The following is a 20172-nucleotide window of genomic DNA, read 5'->3' as shown; positions in this document are numbered from 1 at the left end:
TCCAACCTGTTTATGGGGTCATTAGCTTGATAGATTTTATACCAGCCTTTCAACTCTCCAAATATGTTTGTTTTCTGGGGCAAGATGTGACTCTTGAAGACAGCAGAAAGATGTATCTTGCTTTTTGATCCAACTAGACAGTTTATGGCATTTAATTGGAGAGTTAAGTCCATTGATATTGAGGATTAAGATTGAAAAATATTTGCTTGTTCCTTACATTTTTTCTATTTTGTTAGAGCCTGTGACTTGTAAATTCTTACTATAATCTGTACTCTATACAATCACTGAAGTTTTTCTAGCAACATACTATAGAAATGATCCCTGAAAATATAGTCTTGCCACTTTTAGCTTTTGCTGTTTATATGGTACTGAGGAATTGAACCCAGGACTTCATGCATGCCAAGCAAACACTATACCACTAAGGCACATTCCCAGCCCCCATTTTTAATTTTTTTTAGTTGGTCATGGAACTCTGGGCCTGAGCACTGTCCCTGAGTTCTTCAGGTCAAGGCTGCTACCCTACCCTGGAGCCTCAACACCATTTCCAGTTTTCTAGTGGTTAATTGGAGATAAGAATCTCATGGTCCTTAATGCCCAGGCTGGCTTTGAACTGTGATCCTCAGATCTCAGCCTCTAAGTAACTAGGAGTACAAGCATGATCCATGGTGACCAGCTCTTTATAATTTTTGTATGATTACTTAGCCTAGCACATCCTCTCTTTCTCTGGGAATGGTGAACTGTAAGCATGGTATCCTACCTAGCTTCCATCTATGCACTGTTTTCATGTTTTGTTTTGTGCAGGTTCCAGAGTTTGAACTCAGGGCCTAGATGATGTCCCTGTGCTTTTTTTTGGGTGTGGGGGGGGAGTTCTGGTGCTTAAACTCTGGACCTGGATACTTTTCCTGAGCCACTTTATGCTCAAGTCTAGCACTGTACCACTTGAGTCACAGTACCACTTCCAGCTTTTGAGTGGTTAATTAAAGACAGATTTCACTGGGGTTTTTTCTGCCTTGGTTGGCTTCGAACCATGATGCTCAGATCTCAGCCTCCCAAGTAGCCACAGTTACAGTTATGAGCCACCAGCATACGATGTAGACATCTTTTTCCCTATATCACCTCACCTTACCATCAAAGAAAGCCAGTGTGTATAAACACATCTTTGGATGCTAACTGTGGAACTGCTCAATACTGTATTCTATACAGAATATCATATATGTTGGTAGCGAGATTTGCTCAAGTAACATTCTAAGTAGTGTCCTGCACCTTCTCAGTACTGTGAAACTAACTCACCCGGTGCCTTTTTTCAGAGCCATGTCAACAAAGAAGGATTTCCTCCACTGTGCTGCTAACTTTAAACTTTGTCTCACAGGAGCCCATAAGGCCTTGGTATTCAAGTTCCTTCACCTCACATAATATATATGTAATATATATATACACAAACATATAATATATAGTAATAACTACAATGTATGAAGTTCTAAATCTCCTCTACTACAGCATGTACATTATTATAGCAAAACATTTAAAATAATAGATATAAAAACTTTAAATGCCGTAAAAACTCTTGTCTGATTAAAAAGATTAAAGGTTTGGCCTCTAGGCTTCATCGTCTTCTGAGGAATGCTTATGTTTGAGATAGACATTGTTTCATATGTGTGCATGAGTGCAAACACCTTTTATGTAAAAAAAGGATAGAAACACCGCAATCACTATGAGGCTATGTAAAAAGCATTGTCCTCCAAAAGAGAAGACCTACATGTCTTTCATGGCTTAGTGCCTTTAAGCAAATTAATTAACCCTTCTGCATTTTACTTTCTTCATACATAAATGGGAATAGACTCAATTACTTTAAGGTATATTCAACATTTACTATTCTATAATCTTAAAACTCTTGTCAAATTGCTCCTGTTAAGTGTATGATTAGGTATTTACTTAACTAAAGGATTAGATGAAATTTGAGAATTACCTCAAAAGAAAAAAAGACTCATTTGCAAAAATTACATGCAGGGGAAAAACATAAAATGTCTTGTTTGTAAAAAATAAAACAAAAGCTGTCTGTGCTTGCATGCACTTTGCTACATTACATACATAATCTTATCAGGCAAATGAGAGCTTAAAGAATGAAATCTTCTTCTCTGAAATACACAAAGATAATTTGCAACCTTCAGAGATAAAATAAGAAAATTATCCTTAACTCAGACATTTCACAGAGAAAGAAGAATAGACAAATGAATAAATAAGCAGCTTTCAGAAATGAAATTAGCATCAGCCTCATTAGGCTCATATCTGGTTGGCTATTCCTCTTATTTTACAAAAACTCAGATTTATAGCAAATTTTGTAAGAATATTAGGCTTATTGTTTCCTAGATGAGAGAAGCCAAATGAAATGTGAATTTACATAACACATGCTATTCATCCAACAACCAACAACATTCAATGAATGTAGTAAAAAAAATTGAATGAATCCATTTTTGCTTTTTCTAGCATTAAAGTCACACATTGAAAATACGTCTTTTGGAGGTTGGGAATGTGACTTAGTAGTAGAGTGCTTGCCTAGCATACATGAAGCTCTGGGTTCAATTCCTCAGTACCACATAAACAGAAAAAGCTGGAAGTGGCACTGTGGCTCAAGTGATAAAGTGCTAGCCTTGAACAAAAGGAAAAGCTCAGGGACAATGCCCAGGCCCTAAGTTCAAGCACCAGAACTGACAAAAAAATGATTGAAGCATAGATCCCATGTTCGCCTCATTTGTAATAATCAGTATATGTCTATGATACCCTTAGCAGAGGATCACAATAGATCAAGAGTTATATACATAAGACCACATAAAATGATGCTAATTGAAATGAATGTGAAGATATGAAAACAAGAAAGGGGTGTGTGTGTGTGTGTGTGTGTGTGTGTGTGTGTGTCTACTGTTTGCCATTGTTTTGATTTTCTTTTTTTTATACTTTAGTTCATTTCCTGTGGCCATTGTTTTTTATTTAGGTGGCCTTTGTCTGGTATATAACTTCATCTGATTTGAGGATGAGAAGGGGAATCACAGAAATAGTGGGGCAAAGGTTGAACCAATGCAGCAGTGATACTCACTAGACACTATGTTGTACATGACCTTTACAAATTGGAGGGAGTCGGGGCGAGGTTGTGTGGGGAACCCAAGAAAAAATTGAGGGAGAGTGTGGTAACACTGTTTGAAAAGAAATGTATTCATTACCTTATTTATGTAACTGTAATTCCTCTATATATCATCTTTACAATAATTTTTTAATGGAGAGTAAACCAGGCACCAAAGGCTCATTCCTGTAACCCTATCTACTCAGGAGGCTGAGAGCTGAGTAAGCCAGGTCAAAGTCAGGATAGGAAAGTCCTTGAGACTCTCATCTCCAATTACACCAAAAAGCTAGAAATGGAGTTGTAGAGTGCTAGCTTTGAGGGGGAAAAAAACTAAGGAATAGCACACCCTGGATCTAAGTTCATGCCTCAGGACTAACACAAAAATAATATATATATATATGTATATATATATATATATACCCCTGGAAATTCAATAAGAAGACAATTGTATTTTAAGCAGTTTCTTAAGGTGATTATAATTTGGAATACATTCTGGGGCTAGGGATATGATTGCCAAAGGAATACTAATTGTTAAACTGCCTTCAAAGTGATCTGTCAAGGATTTTTGCTTCACAGAATAAATGAGTGTTGAATAGAACAGGGTTGCTTTGAAGAGATGAATGTCTTAGAATAACTGTGGGAAGACTTTGATCTATCAATGCTTCCTTCCCACTTTCTTATTTTCCTTTACTATCCTTGATTTAGTCATTGTTTAGTCTCCCCTTAAAAAATTGATACCCAAGAAAGTTACATCATAATTAACAAGGGTATTATGCAAAAGATGGACCCCTGGAACCCCTCATTCAGTACTCAATATATTGATCCTGTATCTCTCATCTGTCCTATTTTGTAATCTCTACTGTATTTCTTGGCTCTAATTTATCCCCTTTGCTAATGCTAGTAATCTATTTAAAATGGAAAAGTTATTCTTGTCCCCATCTTAAATTAGATTAATGGATTCTCCTTACCTTCAAGATAAAATGTAGTTCATTCTATCCCTAGAGATGATCTGCTTTCAATCTGTTGAAAATGTATTCATTTCCTCATAAAAAGCCCTGTCATCTTCATTATGCTTGTGGCTTGCCTGCATTCTCCTGTTGGACAGAAGGACTGTAGTTGAGAACTGTTGGTTTTCTGGTAACATTTTGGTGCCATGACTTGAATCCAAAAAGCCTATTTTGGTGGGAAGAACCATCTTCCATATCTTTCACGTTGAAGGAATGAAAATTTGCTCCACTTTAACAAGTGCGTTTTCATAACTCGAGTTCTGACTGCCCAATATGTGCTTCCGGTGGCTCTGATAGACCTGACTTGCTCTGAGGTTTCTTCCTTGTTCTGTCTTTGTTTTCTCTATGAGATTACTAATCACTAAGTCTTTTTTTGTGTGTGAGGACTTGTATATATTTTATTTTTTTAATTTTTTAAAATATATTTTCTATTGTAATTAATAAAAGGGTTACGTGATATTTGCCAGATAGAAGGTGCATTAATTCACTTACATTGATACCCTTTCACATGTCTTGGTATCCATTACCCTCCCCCCACCCACCCATCCCTCCCATCCCCGTCTTGGTTTTCCCCCCTTCCCTATCAAATTTCAAATAACCAAATACAAATAAATTCAATGTATCAGATAAGAAAGTGAGATACTGTAACAATATGAGATACCCAAGGGACAGCAAAGGGGATGAGAGACAACATAGTACATTAAGGACAACAATCATTCGTTATATGGCTTTTGTTTCAATATCCTGGAGGTCCTTTCAATTAGCTTCATACTATATGGCCTTATGTATCAAGATTTTGCTCTATTGCAGATCTCTGCTTGTAGAGCCCAAAGTTTCTACTGATTATGACAAATGAGGGAAACCATTGAGCCTAAGTTCCTTTGAGTCTGGCTTACTTCACTTAATAGGATTTTTTCTAAGCTTTTCAATTTCCTAACAAATGGGACGATGTCGTTTTTTCTGACAGCAGCATAGAATTCCATTGTGTACAAATACCACAACTTGTTGATCCACTCATCAACTGAGGGACATCTAGGTTGGTTCCATATCTTTGCTATGGTGAATAATGCTGCAATGAACATTGTTGTGCTAGTGGATTTAGTATGCCCTAGATTCTGGATGGTTGGGTAAATGCCAAGTAGTGGGATTGCTGGGTCATAGGGGAGTTCTATGTTTAGCCTTTTGAGGAACTGCCATACTGCTTTCCATAGTGGTTGAACGAGTTTGCACTCCCACCAACAGTGTAGTAGTGATCCCTCCTGGCCACATCCCCTCCAGCATCTGTTATTATTAGTTTTCCTGATCCTGGCCATTCTAACTGGAGTGAGGTGGAATCTTAGGATTGTTTTGATTTGCATTTCTTTTATGATCAGAGATGTTGAGCATTTCTTCATGTGTCTATAGGCCATTTTTGTTTCTTCTTCAGAGAAGATTCTCTTTAAGTCTTTGGCCCATCTTTTAATGGGATGGTTGTTACTTTGGAGATTAGTTTCGGAGTGATTCAATTTTTTGAGCTGTTGATATATTTTAGATATGAGGCCTTTGTCCGTTGTTTGATTGGTGAAGATCTTCTCCCACTCTGTAGGCTTCCTAATTAAATTGACTAGCTATGTCCTTTGCCATACAAAAGCTCCGCAGTTTAATGCAGTCCCACTTATTCAGTAATCACTAAGTCTTAAGTGCTTTCTTCTCCTACTAAGTTCTCACTTAGATCTTCAGCCTGCTTGAGCATGAAAGCCCAGAGACAGTGCCAAGGACCTGAGATCAAGCCCTAGAGCCAGCACAAAATACAGGGGTGGCAGATATGAGGAGAGTACCATCAAGTTATTTATTCTCACAGGCTCATTTGTGTGTTTCATTCTTTGTAATATTGTACAACCAATTTAAAACTGCCATATTATAATGGCTGGACCCCAGACTGCACTTTTGTTTGATCATTTCTAACATAACACCTCTAAATGGTCTGAGGTCCCTTTTATCCAGGTCTTCATATCCCTCTTACAGAATCTAGACTCACAGAAAAGTTGCCATATATCCTAGATGATGATGAGCTCTCTTCTGTTCCATTCTTCTACATATACAATCTCTGTTCATCTCTGTCAGAGCACCTTTCTCTCTCTTTTTTTTTAAATCAACACTATGGGACTAATTTGTCTGCCAATAGTGAAAAATTGCTTCATAGTCTGTTTCTATAGAGATCTTCACATTTAAAATTTGACATGGTGGTAGAGTGCTTGCCTAGCATTCACGAAGACCCAAGTTCGATTCCTTGGTACCACATAAACAGAAAAAGCCCGAAGAGGTACTGTGGCTCAAGTAGTAGAGATCTAGCCTTGGAAAAACCCAAGAAAGGACAGCTGGGTGCGGTGGCTCAAGCCTGTTATCCTAACTACTCAGGAGGCTGATATCTGAGGATCACGGCTCAAAGGCAGCCCAGGCAGTAAAAACCGTGAGATTCTTATCTCAAATTAATTACCAGAAAACCGGAAGTGGTGCTGTAGCTCAGAGGGTAGGGTGATAGCCTTGAGCTGAAGACCACAGGGACAGGGCCCAGGCACAGTGTCCAATTCCCACAGCTGACAAAATCAAAACAAAAAAAAAAGAATAAGGACAGTGCTTAGTCCCTGAGCTCAAGCCCAGGACATGGAAAAAAAGATGTAACAAAAGTCCAATTAATCCTTCTTCTGTTTTCAGAAGAATCAGATTCCTTGTTTTACAGCTGTAATTCTCTGGAAAGACATTGTTGTCTAAACATACGCCCGAAGGAAACTTTTGCTCTCATCTCTGTGTTGCTGATTAAAATCCAGGTCAAATATATTTTATTCACACTCTCCAAGAAAGCAAGTTCTCATTGGTTTGGAAGCATCTCTTAACTTGATTTCAGTGCCTTCACCCTCTGAGACCCATACACAAAAAGGTATTTTAATTGTATTCTGTGTTTCTTTTCTGCTTAACATTTTGTGTGGCTAAATGTGGTTTATACAGTCCCTTTGTTACTCTTTTGGAATCATCTGTGCTCATGAACTTGGTGAGAAAGGCAAGGAAATATGACTGCTATGAAGGACTGTCATATTTCTTCCAGTAGGTACACTGCACAATGGCTATCTCTGCCACAATGTTTCTGGGATAGAAAACATAAGATTGGCACCATGTTTCTAAACTTTAGAGAAAATTTTATCCACCCAATGGCTAGAAGATTAAAAAGCTTGATCTAAGCTTGGCACCAGTGAGTTGGTTTGAATGTTTGTTTATATGAATTTCCTTTAAATACAAATCCTTATGTCACAAAACTTATAAAGCATTACCCTCTAAATTAATAATGCTAGCCCTTCATAAAGTTATGTCCATATATTCACAATTGTACTACTGAAAGCTCAATAGTCGTAGCAATGCTGGCAATCTTGATTATTAATTATATTGTTTTGTCAATTGCTAAACTGCTTTAAAAATTTGACCAAGACTGTTTTCATTGTAGAGTAGATCTTTGACCATGACCATGGAGGATGGCACTTTTTATGCCTGCCCTGGGGCTTAACCTCAGAGCCTTCCTCTGTCTATGAGCCTCTCTATGCTCAAAGCTAGCACTTTACCATTTGATCCATACCACCACTTCTGGTTTTTCTATTTATGTGGTACTGAGGAATCAAACCCAGGGGTTTATGCATGATAGACAAGCATTCTATCACTAAACCACATTCCCAGACAGGGGTGGCTCCTAAGAGCCAAAAAGTAAATGTCCGTTTGGCTAGACATTCACACAGAGTGAGACCAAAGAAGGATTCTCTTAGGAGATGAACACAAAGATGCAGTGCCTTTGTGCACCTGATCGTATAAAATAAATTTTTATCAAAATGAACTCCAAGAAATGGAAAGTAGATGTTTTCCTTTGTTGCTTTTTTTGCTTCTTTTTATTTTTGTCTTGTTTGTTTATCTCTATTTGGAAGGATAAGGAGGCACAGGGTAAGGGGGGGAGAGAAAGGGTGAACAAAAGCAACAGCAGTATTTACAAGACACTATGTTGAAAGTGAACTCTACAACTTGTGGGTGGAGATGGGAGGAAACGCTGGGAGAGAACAATGGAAGGGGTGACATCGTCCAAAAAGAAATGTATTCCTTGCCAGATTTATGTAACTGTCACCCTTTTATACATCTTTATAATAATAGTAAAAAAATAGCAAGTACTTATTTGGCAAACTGAGTACTTCCAAAAGTTAATGAATTCCAAGGAAGCTTCACTTAGGAGCTATTTCTACTAGTCTCTTCATTGCTTTTATCTCCCAACTTGACCTGTCCTCCAATATGAAATCAAAACAACCAGGACACTGCATCTATGCAATGAGAAGACCTATCAGGACAAAATTTATCCCAGTGAGAACAAACACACAGAGAAAAAACATTTCATAGTAAATATTCACAGATTCCAAATGGAGTCACTTGTACCTGCCCTTTCAAAAGTAACTAAAGACAAGTGTTTGAAAATAAATAGTTAATAATTGTGTTGGGGGCATTGTTCTGTTGGTGGAGTGCTAGCCAATAAGCAAAACCATCAGGTACTAAGGTAAAGTTATGGTCTTGGACCAAAATAAAATGGTTCGTAAGCATGATTTACTGATACCCCTGCCTGTGTATTTTCCAACTGGATAGAACCTTGCACTCTTGTCTTTGTATGGTCTACTCCTCCTCCTTATTGGACTTCATATTGTTAATGTTTTAACCAAGTTTGTTTCCTTTCATCTCTAAGCTATAAAACTACAAGTAATATAGCTTAAGGGCTAGCTCTTCTAAACTTTGAGGTAAACATAATGAGTCAGGGACTCTTTAACTCCTATTTCCTGTGTGGAGAGCAGGAACTACTTCTCCCCTTTTCAATCTCTCCCTATTTTACAATCTTTATACTAGGATAATTCTTTGTTTAAAACTTTCACTTTGTAAAACTCTTACTTTTGTGAGACATCCTAAGATGCTTTTCATGAGAGGATCTCAAGGACTTGTGATTTTCTGTGGAAATTGAGAAGCTAAGGGAACACACTTATCTATCCTCCAGTGACAGAGACTAAGTTCCTGGGAACTTAGTCTCACAACATATAGAAAGCATTTAATTTTAAAACTTTTTGTTTCTCAATCTGTTTGCCATAGCGAAAGTTTTCTATCTCCTCTCCTGGAATGGTCATGCAAGAGGGGAAAAACAAAGAAAGAAATGGTCAAGGTGAAAGTGGGGATGGAATACTGTTTGGAAAAATGGAGAACAGAAAAGAAATAAGCCAGACTCGATCATCAACATGTGAGGACTCTTTATTGAGGAACACCGAGGGGATTGGAGGTTGTGCCTCTGAGCTGGGACAGGACCTGGGGTTTTATGAGGTCTAAGCAAGGGGAGCAGAAGTTAATGCAAAAGCCATTGGGTAAAGGGAGGTGGGAGATTCCTGGTTGGACCCACAATGGGATGTTTCCAGCTAGGCTTAGGTAGATGACCCTGATGGAGTCAAGCAGTCTGTCTTTGGTGGCTTGCCTGTACGCACATGGGAAAACAGGATAGGAGTCAATTCTTCAAATACAGTGGGTAAAATTGTGCTCCATCCATTGTTAGGCTCCAGTCTGTCAGTTTTCTCAGCCTCCTAAATAACTCAGTCCCAAGATTGAAAGTAGAGTCAAGTGACATTTTCTGTTTTTGCAGAGGTGAGGACTGAATTTAGGGCCTTATACTTACCAAGCAAGTGCTCTTCCACTGAGCTAAATCCCCAGCCCTTTGGTACTTTTTCTTAGGTCCAAGACCAAAAAAGAAAAGAAAAGGAAAGGGAAAAAAAGAAAAGAAAAGACTTCATTGACTAGCTCTCTACCAACTGAGCCATGTCTTCAATACCCTGATTGGTACTTTAAATAGAATATGGTTGGTTATTGAAGCTGCTTCTCTATCTTAACTTTCTTGGATTATTTTCTTACTGATGGTCAACTGCTTCAATTTGCTTAAACCCTCTTTCCTAACAATTCTCCCCATTATGTCTTGCCTTGCAGTTAGCTCATTTTCCCATCATGAATATGTCAGGAACATACATGGGAAGGAATGAGTTGTATCTAAGTGGCTGTGGGCAGTGACTCAGACCAATCCCTTCCCTCCAGGACCAAGGCACTGATGCAGGTTAATTTGTGGTCAGTCTGTGGTTGAACCTACCAGAGGTTAAAGAAAATGCTTTTGGCCAGTTCTAACTAGGTAAAGGCACATGCAGGTGTGGAAACATGTTTCCTATGCCAGGAGTGACCTGATGAGGTCCTTCTTCATGTAGCAGTGAAAGTGTTCACCTGAGTAGGCCCCTTTGGGGGCTCATAGCTTCTGAAGGACAAAGGTGAGCTCAGATTCAGATTAATAATAGGAATACCACAGCCTTTCCTGGAGCTGCTCCTCCATTGACAAAATAGAAGCCATCAGGTTCCCTCCTTATCTCCTTTCTCCAAATAATGGGGGGGGTGCAGGAGAAATCAGTTCATTCAGCTTAAAGCACTGTAAGCAGCTTAAGGCATGGAGACCATTTTGTCCTTGATAAACTGGAGAGGGCTGCAATATTATCCCCATTGTCAACTTGGGATAGATTGCCCAGAGGTGAGATGAAAATCCTTGATAGTCTTAAAGGACAGCAGGGAACCAAACTTCCTTCTCAGATTTTATAAAAGTATTCTGATTTCTGTGATTATGGGAAGCTCATCCCTTGTAATTAACTGAATTCTGTTCCCCCCTCCACTATGGGGCTTGAACTCTGGGCTAGAGCTCTTCAGGTCAAGGCTAGAGCTCTACAACTTGAGCCACGGGGCCACTTCTGGTGTTCTGGTGGTTAACTGGAGATAAGTGTCTCCTAGACTTTTGTGCCCTGGGTGGCTTTGACATTTGATCCTCAGATCTCAGCCTCCTGAGTAGCTAGGATTATAGGTGGGAGCCACTGACACCTGGCTTATTCTATTTTTGTATCCTTCCTGAGATTCAGTGAATATATAATCCTTCTCACGGCAACAGGTTTATTCCTTCTTCTCCTTCCAGACTTCAGGATTCAAACTTCAGAAATCATGTTCCTCAACGTAATTTTGAGGAACTGAAAAGCTAATTTTTAGTTCATAAATGAGTTAACTAGTTTATCTCATATCCTCTGTAGGAGAGGATGTGAGTTAGTGGGCTCTACATGCAAAGTGAGGCTCCCTACATTCACTTTAAAAGTTAGAGGAGGGGCTGGGAGTTTGGCCTAGTTGTTAAAGTGCTTGCCTAGCATGCATGAAGACCCGGGTTCAATTCCTCGGTACCACATACATAGAAAAAAGCCAGAAGTGGGGCTGAAGCTCAAGTGGTAGAGCTCTAGCCTTGAGAAAATCCAAGGACAGGGCTCAGGTCCTGAGCTCAAGCCCAACCTGGCCAAAAAAAAGTTAGAGGAATAGTTGATGCCTTCTAATTATGATCATGGTAACATGTCAACCAAATTTTCTGTCACTGAATTTCCCATGTCACTTAAATTACATAGCTAAGGGAATTTTTCGTTCCCTTACTCCAGTCAACCAACAGTCGACTCTCAGCAGGAAACAGCAGGAACCATTTTATGATTAGAAGAGATCAAATCATCTAGGGGGAAGTGAAGCAGGATAGATAACTGAAGAGAAAAACATTACATATTTTTAATAAGTAGCAAACAAGCTAGACTCAAAAGCTAGAAGCAGGAAGAAAACTGGAGAAAAAAAACAGATTAACTCCCACTTTCACCGGACTTTTCATTAATATTATAAGATTAGGTGATGTAGGGGGTGCTATCTAACTCTGACTTTCTTCTTTAAAATATGGGAGGGATAATCTAAGTCTGTTTTATCCTTTGAAAAGGTAAATTTTGTGATGCTTCATAAGTCAGTAGTGATAGTAAGAAGGAAAGGACATATCTAGCAAAATGAAGTTCTAAAAGTCATTTGTGTTTTAAAAGGTCCCACCCATCTTATCTACCCAATTGCTAGATTGACCGTTCAGTGTAAAAGCTACTTATAGAAAGCACCATCCTGAGTCTCTTATTTTAATTTTATTGTCAGGGTAATGTATAGAGGGGTTACAGTTATATTCATCAGATAGTGGGTATATTACTTTTCACACATTGATACCTCTTCTCATATTTCTTGAGTCTTTTAACATCTACTTCTTGCTTTGCAAACAGGAAGTGTTCCTCCCTTTAGCACTATTATACTACAATACATCCTTGGCTTCAATCTAAATTTTATTTAAAAAAGAAAAGATTGCAAGGTGGGTGCTGTTGGCTCATACCTGTAATCCTAGCTACTCAGGAGGCTGAGCTCTGAAAAGGATTGAGGTTCAATACCAGTCATGGCAGAAAAATCCATGAGAGTCATCTCCTATTAACCACCAAAAAGCTATGGCTCAGCTATGGTACAGCCTTGATTACAAACATTCAGGGACAGCATTCAGGCCCTGATTTCAATCCCTAGGACTGGTCCAAACACACATACACACACACACACACACACACACACACACACACACACACACACACACAGAGAGAGAGAGAGAGAGAGAGAGAGAGAGAGAGAGAGAGAGACAGAGACAGAGACAGAGACAGAGACAGAGACAGAGACAGAGACAGAGAGAGAGATTACAAGACAGGCAGTACTTCGGGGCTGGGAATGTGGTTTAGGCTTAGTAGTAGACTGCTTGACTGGCATTCAAGAAGCCCTGGGTTTGATTCCTCAGTGCACATAAACAGAAAAGGCTCGAGGTGGCTCTGTGACTCAAGTGGTGGAGTGCTAGCCTTGAGCACAGAGGTTCAGGGACAGTCCCCGGACCCTGAATTCAAACCCCAGGACTAGGGGAAAAAAACCCAGAATGTTTCTTATTTCAGACAATTTCTCCAATATAGCTGAGCCTAGATCAATTCAATGAACTTGGATATAATCAATGCGGTGTCTGGATTCATATAATGAAAATAATAATGTTTTATTCTTGTTCCTGCTTATGCTCATATGCAGAAAATCTTAATTCTGATGGTCTATTTACTCCTCAATGGTCTCTATCTATTGTTCTGTGGGTTTCAACAACAAGGCTCCTCTTCCTTAAACACAGCATCAAATCAGTGTGATCAGTGGAGTGTGCATCCAGTGGATGTACCCCTTCTACAGTGGCTCCCTAGAACATCTAAGACCTGAAATCCCAGCTGTTCCCATCAACATGAGTACAAGATCCAGAGATAACTTCTGTCTCATGTCAGTAAGAAGTAGCAAACTGACTTCAAATGCACCTTCTCTAAAAGATTTCAGCTTTGGGACCAGGAGTGAGGCTTAGTGGCAGAGTGCTTGCCTAGAATACAGCTTGCCTAGCATGAAGCCCTGGGTTCTATTCCTTGGTACCTTATACACAGAAAAGGCTGGAAGTGGTGCTGTGGCTTATGTGGTAGAGGACTAGCCTTGAGAAAGCTCAAAAACAGTGCCCAGGTCCTGGGTTCAATTTCAGGAATGGCAAAAAATAAATTCAGCCTTAAGCTCCTTTTCATGGTAAAAAAAACTAATGATTCTCTAGCCAACAGCCAGTGAGAATCTGGAGCTCTCCAAGATCAATGGCAATGGTTGGGGGTATGTGAGAAATGGTTGGGGGTGAGAGAGAGCGAGAGCGAGAGCGAGAGCGAGCGAGAGAGAGAGAGAGAGAGAGAGAGAGAGAGAGAGAGAGAGAGAGAGAGAGAGAGAGAGAGAGAGAGAGAGAGAGAGAGAGAGAGAGAGAGAGAGAGAGAGAGAGAGAGAGAGAGAGAGCGCCATGAGAATGAGATGGTAGAAGTCACAGGCAACATAAAAATCCATGACCAAGAGCAGCCTAGTTAACAGATTCTCAATGCACACAAAACTAGCCCTGTACAACTGAAAAATGCAAACGAAAACAAAGTGGAGGATAAAATCCCAAGGTCTCTGGGAGAAGATTGTAATTATTTTTTTTAATTTATAGGGCTGTGAATGTGGCTTAGTAGTAGAGTGTTTGTCTAGCATGCATGAAGCCCTGAGTTAGATTCCTCAGCATCACATAAACAGCAGAAGTTAAAAGTGGCAATGTGATAGGGGGAGGGAAATGGGGACAGAAACATGAGAAGGGGTATCAATGTGCGAGAAGTAATGCACCTACTATCTGGTGAATGTAACTGTAACTCATCTATACATTAACCCAATAATAAAATAATAAAAAGAAAAAGAAGTGGCACTGTGGCTCAAGTGGTAGAGAATTATAGCCTTGAGTAAAAAAAAAAAAAACTCAGAGACAGTTCCCAGGTCCTGATTACAAGCCCCAAGATGGCAAAAAAAAAAAGTTACCGGAAGCTGAGATATGAGGTTTGAGGTTCAAAGCCAGGCTGGGCTGGGAAGCCCATGAGATTTTTATCTCCGATTAACCAACAGAAAATTGGAAGTAGAGCTATGACTCAAAATGGTGGAGTGCTAGCCATATACAAAAGAGCTCAGGCCCTGAGTTCAGGCTCCATGACCCACAAAAAAGAAAATGGGTCTTTTGAGTACCCCACCTATCTAAGTATTAATGATAGGCTTCATTCTAGCCTAACTTGGATAATTAATGAATACTTCCTAAAATATTAGATCTTTAAGTTACAGAACCAAACCAGTAAAACCACGCCCTACAGGTCAAATATAATCCAAGGTCCTTATTTCGTGTGTGTGTGTGTGTGTGTGTGTGTGTGTGTTAGGAGGGGGGGCGGGTCATGGGGCTTGAACTGGCCTAGACAGCCTAGGCTCTGTACCTGAGCTCCTCAGCTCAAGGTTACTGCCCTACCTCTGGGTCTGGACATTTTCCCTGAGCTCTTCAACTCAAGGCTATTTTTAAATTATCACTTTTACTGGAGTAAATATCCTCTATCATTCTCTCCCTAGAACTGACATTCTTTCAATCTGTTGGAAGTTTATTCCTTAATAAACATTCCCATCTCTTCCACTACAACAACAGATGAAATGTAAATTTCTTAAGTAGTATAAAGGAAAATTTTGTTCATTACTCCAGAATTATCTTCCAGGTTGGGCACTAGTGGCTCATGCCTATAATCCTATTTCTGTTCAAAGCCAGCCCAGGAGACACTGATATCCAATTAACCAAAAAAAATTTTTTTAAAGAAACAGAGCTTTAAATCAAGCAGTAAAACACTTGCCTTGGAGGAAATGAAAAGTTCAAGGGAAGTGATTACACCCTAAGTTCAAGCCCCAAGACTGGCACAAAAACAAAAACAAAATTATCTTTCAGCATTTCCTTATCTCTTGGGAACTTATTTTTTGCCAGTCCTGGGGTTTAAACTCAGAGCCTAAGCACTGTCTTTGGTCTTTCTCAAGGCTAGAGCTCTACCCCTTGAGCTACAGCACCACTACTTCCAGCTTTTTCTATGTAGGTGTACCGAGGAATTGAACTCCGGTCTTCATGCATGCTAGGCAAGTACTCAACCACTAGGCCAAACTCCCTGCCCTGGGAACTATTTTCTCTGTGATTCCTTTTTTTTTTTTTGGTCAGTCATGGAGCTTGAACTCTGGGCCTGGGCATTGCCATGAATCTTTCTACTCAAGAATACTGCTATGCCACTTTGAGCCATAACACAACTTCCATTTTTTTGGTAGTTAATTGGAAATTAACTTTCTTGCCTCAGATCTCAGACTCTTGAGTAGCTGGGATTACAGGTGTGAGCCACCAACACCTGGCTCCTTCCAGTTTTTGTGGAAGAAAACATGTAGATGCTCTAATAAACATGAAGTTTGTAATTAATGGAGAACAAATTTAAAGAAAATAACAAGACAATTTATGAAGTGGTTATGGTTTATGCTTTTAATATATTTTAAAACAAAGTGATACAGTAACCTTTTCTTTTAAAAATATGTTTTAATCTTGACACAATAGCCCTAATGAGCATCATTAATAACACAGGATTCTACTGTATTGGTACCTAGATAACTGTGACAAAAATTTTGGTATATAGTATTGTAACTATACATCATAGTTTCCTTTCTTGTTAATATCAATTTCAAGTATTTTATACTGTTGTTAGATACCTGTGATTACTTTATATTTAGAAGTTGTTCATTGTCCATTATATGCCCAACATTCTTTCTTACTAGGAAAGACTCCTAAATTTCATACCCAGTTTTCCTGGTTAAATATTCATATCAAACTATGATTAGAATCTTTTATTTTTTGTCAGTCCTGGGACTTGAACTTAGGGACTGGGCACTTTCCCTGAACTTCTTTTACTGAAGGATAGCACTTCTACCACTTATGCCAAAGCACCGCTTCTGGCTTTGTCTTTATGTGGTTTTGAGGAATCAAACCTAGGGCCTCATGGACACTAGGCATACACTCTACGGCTAAGCCACATTCCAAGCCATGCTTTGAATCTTAAGTCTGAGTATGAAGATTCAAATGGTACACCAAATAAGCATTAATCAAATTCCATACGTAGGGAGATTCTTCAAAGATAGCATCAATTCTGATCTAGCATAAATATGTAACTTTTTTTGAGAATGCATAATTAATCCTTCAAATTAGGCAACTGTTGCAGACATCCATAATTACTATAATACCACTGTAATATAAATTATTGTTAACTATAAAATACATAACTATAGAAAAGAACTATAGTTTAAGAATTCAAAAGCCGAGTGCTGGTGGCTCACACTTGTAATCCTATCTACTCTAGAAGCTTAGCTCTGAGGATTGCGTTCAAAGCCAAACCAGGCATGAAAGTCTGTGAGACTCTTACATGCAATTAACCACCAGAAAACTGGAAGTGGCGCTGTGGCTCAAAGTGGTACAGGTCACCCTTGAGTGAATTACTTAGGGACAGCGCCCAGGCCCAGAGTTCAAGCCCCATGACCAATTGTTCCCACGCCCAACACCAAAAAAAAAAAAAAAAAAGAAAAAGAATTCAGGGCCAGGAGTTTGGCCTAGTGGTAGAGTGTTTGCCTAGTATGCACGAAGTTCCAGTTCAATTCCTTGGTACCACATACATAGAAAAAAAGCCAGAATTGGTGCTGAGACTCAAGTGGTAGAGCTTTGGCCTTGAGAAAGTCCAAGGACAGTGCTCAGGCCGTGAGCTCAAGCCCAGGACTGGCAAAAAAAATTCAAATGTTAAGTTTTTCCACACATCATATCTGGTTTAGATATTAAGAATATCCTGTGATTCCAAAGTTTCACAATAAAGTGTCCACACCATCTTGCTACAGATCTTTTTTGTGATAATTTAACCAGAAAAGTAATGCATTGAGCAGCTGAGCATGTCACACATGCCTGTAATTGTTGAATCTGAGAGGCTGAGACAAGAGAATTGAGAGTTGGAGAACAGCCAAGGATGTGAGACCATGTCTCAAAAATTAAAATGAAATGAAAAATAAACCAAAAATAAACTAAAACAACAGCAAAAGAGAATTAGTTCTAAGTACTGAGTATATTTTCTAGAAATCTGTTTAAAGGAAATTGATGCTACTGATCTTTTTGTTAGATTTTATCTGGCACTCATTTATCTTTCTTTTTCAATTCCTCCCCTCTATGCATTTAGTTTCAATTTCAAGTTAAATGTAGCAAATTCAGTTCTTAATCAGAATCCTAGATACTTCTGAAGTTTTCATCTCCGGCTTCACAGCAGTTGTCATTCTTTTTTTTCCATAGCCAAATGTTTTTGGCCTTCCTAATCTGAACAGACTACTGTTAACTGACTTTTAAAAATGTACTTTTGAATCCTTCTAAACACTGTGTCCAAAATTGCAATTCTCAGAAGCCAACTGATAAATGAGGTACTGTGGAAACCCGGTGGCAACTTCCCCATCACCTTCCAGAGTGGTCTAAATTCTTCATGCTTGCCTTTCAGAATTGGGTATGTTTTCATGGTCAACTCTTATCCAGGCATTTATGTCTCCATTTTCATCAGCACAAATAGGATATAGCTGTACAATCTATTCATGACCAGTTTCTCTATTTTCTTTTCCTCTTTTTTTTTCATTCTTTTCCCACTACAGGTTTATATTCTCTAAGAATTCTCAAACACTGAGGACGAAAGTAGCTGTTTTTTTGTTTCCTGGATAGCTATTCCAATTCAGGCAGAATGGTCCTTTAGATTTAATGCTTGAGAATCTTCTATACCTTTATTCACTCCTAAACTTAATGAGATCTCTGTTCAGTTATTTCTCATTTCAAATTTCTCTTAATCTCCCAACTCTCCAACTGCGTTTTCTCATTCTTAACTTTATCAACCAGACTGTGATGTCTTGATTTATTTCTTCTCCCGACCAATCAGGGTATGATCATATATTTTTCTCTCTCACATAATCTCCTACCTATAACAAATTCATGGCTGGGAATGTGCCTTAGTGGTAGAGTGCTTGCCTAGCATTCATGTAGTCATGGGTTCGATTCCTTAGTACCACATACACAGAAAGATCGAGAAGTGGCACTGTGGCTTAAGTGGTAGAACATTAGCCTTGAGCAAAAAAGAAGATCAGGGACAGTGCCTTGGCTCTAAGTTCAAGGCCCAGAACTTGGAGAGAGAGAGAGATAGAGAGAGAGAGATAGAGAGAGAGAGAGAGAGAGAGAGAGAGAGAGAGAGAGAGAGAGAGAGAGGGAGGGAGGGAGGGAGGGAGAGAGAGAGAAAAAGAGGAATTAACTTACACACACACAACATGGAAAAGGTTAATGAAATATTGAATGGACTCACACACACACACACACACACACACACACACACACACCATGGAAAGGGTTAATGAAATATTGAATGGACTCCCAGAATGACCCTTTTTTTAATAGCTTTTGTATTTGAAAACAATTACCAAGCCCTGCATTTACGAATGGGTAATTTTATCCAGCTTTATATCTTAGAAGGTAATGTCTCTGTCCTCTAAACACATTAGTGCTATAATTTCACAAATGACTGATTTGTTATTTCAAGTGGTTTATAACAAAGAAGTTAGAAAACTAATACTTTTTAAAATATTTGTGGGTTTAAAATTTCCATAAAAATCTTGAGGACTCACAAATATCAGAGGTCTTTGAAATTGAATCTATTACATTTGTTAAAAATTAGTGATGTTCATTTATTCTTTCTTTCTTTCTTTCTTTCTTTCTTTCTTTCTTTCTTTCTTCCAATCCTGGGGCTTCAGCTCAGGACCTGGGCACTGTCACTGAGCTTCTCTTGATCTCTATCACTTGTACCACAGTGCCATTTCTGGATTTTTCTGTTTATGTGGTACTAAGGAATTGAACCCAGGGCTTCAGGCATGCTAGGCAAGCACTCTACCACTAAACCACATGCCCAGCCTATAGATCACGTTTTCACTGTGAAAAGTTCATTGAAACTTACTTCACAGGACAGAGATTGTAAAAAGCTACAAAAGTACTTTTCAAAGCTGGAGCAAATAGTTCACGCCTATAATCCTAGCGACTCAGGAGGCTGAGATCTGAGGATAATAGTTCAAAGCCAGCCTGGGCAGAAAAGTCCGTGAGACCCTGATCTCCAATTAACCACCAGAAAATCAGAAGTGGTGCTATGGCTCAAAGTGGTAGAGCAATAGCATTGAGCTGAAGGGCTCAGAGACAGTGCCCAGGCCCACAGTTCAAGCCACACAACCAAAGGAAAAAAATGTACCTTTGAGTTGCAACTTACACACTTTCACAGAATAATATACATTTTTATTAAAGGCATCATAGTCTTCAGAAAACAAAAGCTATTTAAATAATATGAGATCTCTGGATTTCTTGTATTGGGTATTGGTACATCCTCCTACAATATATACCAATCATAATTTCTTCAAATTTCCTTTCTGAATCTTTTATATTTTTTATAACTATGTAAATGTTTAGCATCTTGATAGCTCATCATTCTTTTTTTAACTTTTTATTATTTTCTGTAGTTGTACCAAGGAGTTGCTATTTAGCAACATGGTTTGTGAAAACATCTTTATCAATGTGATATCTCATAATTCTTGTTAGGCTTTCTTTTTTCTTTTTCTTTTTATTATAAACTTGGTTACAGGGAGATTCAGTTATATAGTTGGGAAATGAAT

The 20172-nt window shown here is 38.8% G+C and overlaps 1 pseudogene; it reads right to left on the bottom strand.

Annotated features, from left to right (window-relative positions):
* Positions 1 to 260: 260 nt before the first annotated feature.
* Positions 261 to 337, bottom strand: LOC150041089 (small nucleolar RNA U3; annotated as a pseudogene).
* Positions 338 to 20172: the final 19835 nt, after the last annotated feature.

Source organism: Megascapheus bottae, chromosome X, assembly GCF_031878675.1.
Source record: "Megascapheus bottae isolate mThoBot1 chromosome X, mThoBot2.hap1, whole genome shotgun sequence".
NCBI lineage: Eukaryota > Metazoa > Chordata > Mammalia > Rodentia > Geomyidae > Megascapheus > Megascapheus bottae.
Note: the sequence above shows the minus strand (reverse complement) of the source record. Positions and strands in the feature narration are given on the sequence as shown.